The following is a 3,320-nucleotide window of genomic DNA, read 5'->3' on the forward strand; positions in this document are numbered from 1 at the left end:
TACCTGGTTGATCCTGCCAGTAGTCATATGCTTGTCTCAAAGATTAAGCCATGCACGTCTAAGTACAATCCTGAACATACAAGAGAAACTGCAGATGGCTCATTAGATCAGTTATGGTTTATTGGAGAAAGTCTTATACCATGGATAACTGTGGTAATTCTAGAGCTAATACATGCAACAAAGCGCCGACCCTTCGGGGGAAGCGTGCTCTTATTAGGAACAAGGCCAGCCCGGTCCTTTCGGGGTCCGGTCTCCGCTGGTGAACTCTAGATAATCATGCCGATCGCACGGTCTTGCACCGGCGACGCTCCCTTCAAAAGTCTGCTCTATCAACTTTCGATGGTAAGTTATGCGCTTATCATGGTTGTGACGGGTAACGGAGAATCAGGGTTCGATTCCGGAGAGGGAGCCTGAGAAACGGCTACCACATCCAAGGAAGGCAGCAGGCACGCAAATTACCCACTCCTGACACGGGGAGGTAGTGACAAAAAATAACGATACAGGCCTCTTCGGAGGCCCTGTGATCGGAATGAGTACACTTTAAATCCTTTAACGAGGATCTACTGGAGGGCAAGTCTGGTGCCAGCAGCCGCGGTAATTCCAGCTCCAGCAGCGTATATTAAATTTGCTGCAGTTAAAAAGCTCGTAGTCGGATTTCTGGCCGGGGCGGGCGGTCCGCCGTGAGGCGTGCACTGCCCGTTCCCCTTCTCCCCGTCAAACGGGAGTCGTGGGAGATTTTTCCCGGCCAGTGATTCGGTTGGTCGTGCGGTGCTCTTAACTGAGTGCCGTGCGAGACTGGAACGTTTACTTTGAGAAAATTGAAGTGTTCAAAGCAGGCCAAAGTGCCCGAACAGCTCAGCATGGAATAGTGGAAGAGGACCTCGGTTCTATTTCGTTGGTCTTGAGATCCTGAGGTAATGATCAAGAGGGACTGCCGGGGGCATTCGTATTGCGGCGTGAGAGGTGAAATTCTTGGATCGTCGCAAGACGCCCGACAGCGAAAGCATTTGCCAAGAATGTCTTCATTGATCAAGAACGAAAGTCGGAGGATCGAAGGCGATCAGATACCGCCCTAGTTCCGACCATAAACGATACCGACTCGTAATTCGCCGGCGTTCCTCCCATGACGCGGCGGGCAACTCTCCGGAAAACCAAAGTCTTTGGGTTCCGGGGGAAGTATGGTTGCAAAGCTGAAACTTAAAGGAATTGACGGAAGGGCACCACCAGGAGTGGAGCCTGCGGCTTAATTTGACTCAACACGGGGAAACCTACCCGGCCCGGACACAGTGAGGATTGACAGATTGAGAGCTCTTTCTTGATTTTGTGGATGGTGGTGCATGGCCGTTCTTAGTTGGTGGAGTGATTTGTCTGGTTAATTCCGATAACGAACGAGACTCTTGCTTGCTAAATAGTCCGGCCACCCGTCGTGGTGAGCCGCGAACTTCTTAGAGGGACAAATGGCTTTCAGCCATACGAGATGGAGCAATAACAGGTCTGTGATGCCCTTAGATGTCCGGGGCCGCACGCGCGCTACACTGGCGCAAGCAGCGGGTACATTTGCCCTCGGCCGAAAGGTCCGGGTAATCCGCTGAGACTTCTCCGTGCTGGGGACAGGGACTTGTAATTGTGTCCCTTGAACGAGGAATTCCAAGTAAACGCGAGTCATCAGCTCGCATTGATTACGTCCCTGCCCTTTGTACACACCGCCCGTCGCTACTACCGATCGAATGACTTAGTGAGGCCATCGGATCGACCGTCTGGCACCCCCGGCTTCGGCCGGTTGTCGAGGCGCGACGAGAAGACGGTCAAACTTGATCATTTAGAGGAAGTAAAAGTCGTAACAAGGTTTCCGTAGGTGAACCTGCGGAAGGATCATTAACAGAACCCTTCCCCTCCGTGATCGGAGAGGGAACAAAGGGGGAATGTCGGAAAAGCCGTCACAGAGAGACACGCGGAGAGAGCAAATTGGAAAAGCCGGGGGGACTCGAGCGGGGTTTTCACCGCCTCCTTCCCCGTTCCACGGTCGAGGTCAGACCCCGCGCTTCGCCTTCGCTCTCTCCGACAAAAAGGAGACGGGCGTGTCACACACAGACCAGCCCGGGGAGTACCCGGTTCTTCTCTCGTCGTCTGTCTCACGGAGTCTCGCGCTCCCGGTAGCTTCGAGGGAGAAGTCCCGCAAGGGTGGAGACGCCGTCGCCGTCCGCGGCGCGGCGCTCCTCGAGGCATTCTCCGCAGGGCAGAGAAGGGGCACCGGTGTCGCCCGATTTCCCCCCAGTCGGCGAGTCTGACTCGCGCGACCCGCCCTCGCGGCGGTGGGGGGAAGGAGGGAGCCCGCTTCCCCCCTCGGCTCGACGGAGGATATTTCTTTCCAGTCACAAGCAAAGAAGGCACAGAGTCCCCGTGTCCTTTCTCCTTCCGTTCCACTTCTTCCCTCGGCTCTGAGGAGAGTTTGCGAACGCGGGAGTCTTCCAGTGGCAAATGACAATTCTTGGTGGTGGATCACTCGGCTCGTGCGTCGATGAAGAACGCAGTTAGATGCGAGAATTCATGTGAATTGCAGAACTCACTGATCATCGACTTATTCGAACGCAAATGGCGGCTCGGGGATGCTCTGCTCCTCGAGCCACGTCCGTCTGAGCGTCTGAAGACAATCACTCACAGAGTCGGCGTGTTCGCGCGCCGGAGGAGCGCCCGGCCGCAGCCGTCCCTTCGACGGCCGGCTGCGTCGGGTCAGTGTCAGATGGAGTTCTGTGATGTCGGCGCCGGTGAAACTCGGCGAGCAGGCTCGATCGGTAACCGGGGGTTCGTCGGTCGTGCGACGTGCCATCGGGGTGTAGACGTATGCGCCCGTGGTGCGGTCCAGCGTCCGACCCCCCGGAACGGTCGAGGAGCCTCTGCCGGGCAGAGCCGGTCGACCCAATCGCGGGGTCTCTCGTCCTCCCGTCTGCGTTCTCGCAGGCGCATGGTAGGCCACCCTTTCCCGCCGGCGACCCGATTCTTCGGGGAGCGCCGGGGAAGGAGAGACCCCGGGTCGCCGCTATGACTCCGATCACGTTCCACGTGTCTTTCACGATTCCAGACCTCAGATCGGATGAGATTACCCGCTGGATTTAAGCATATCACTAAGCGGAGAGAAAAGAAACTAACAAGGATTCCTTCAGTAGCGGCGAGCGAAGCAGGAAGAGCCCATCGCCGAATCCCCGCGCCCGTTTGCGGTGCGAGGGACCTGTGGCGTAAGGAAACTGAACTCCGGTCGACAGAGTCCGGCCGCAGTCCACTGTGATCGGGGCTGCAGCTTACCCGCAGCGGGTGTAAGGCCC

General features: G+C 56.8%; 3 non-coding genes across 3 annotated transcripts in view; all 3 read left to right on the top strand.

The window, feature by feature from the left end:
* Positions 1-1,878, top strand: LOC139968325 (small subunit ribosomal RNA). Its single transcript, XR_011793331.1, has one exon. It is a non-coding gene; the product is annotated as a small subunit ribosomal RNA (ribosomal RNA).
* Positions 1,879-2,483: 605 nt separating this feature from the next.
* LOC139968483 (5.8S ribosomal RNA) lies at positions 2,484-2,643 on the top strand. Its single transcript, XR_011793479.1, has one exon. It is a non-coding gene; the product is annotated as a 5.8S ribosomal RNA (ribosomal RNA).
* A 434-nt stretch (positions 2,644-3,077) lies between these two features.
* The window catches only part of LOC139968401 (large subunit ribosomal RNA), a 4,028-nt gene continuing 3,785 nt past the window's right edge, over positions 3,078-3,320 (top strand). The window contains exon 1 of the ribosomal RNA XR_011793400.1: positions 3,078-3,320. This exon is cut by the window's right edge and continues 3,785 nt beyond it. This is a non-coding gene — a ribosomal RNA (large subunit ribosomal RNA).

Source organism: Apostichopus japonicus, chromosome 5 (genome assembly GCF_037975245.1).
Source record: "Apostichopus japonicus isolate 1M-3 chromosome 5, ASM3797524v1, whole genome shotgun sequence".
In the NCBI taxonomy this organism is placed as follows: domain Eukaryota; kingdom Metazoa; phylum Echinodermata; class Holothuroidea; order Aspidochirotida; family Stichopodidae; genus Apostichopus; species Apostichopus japonicus.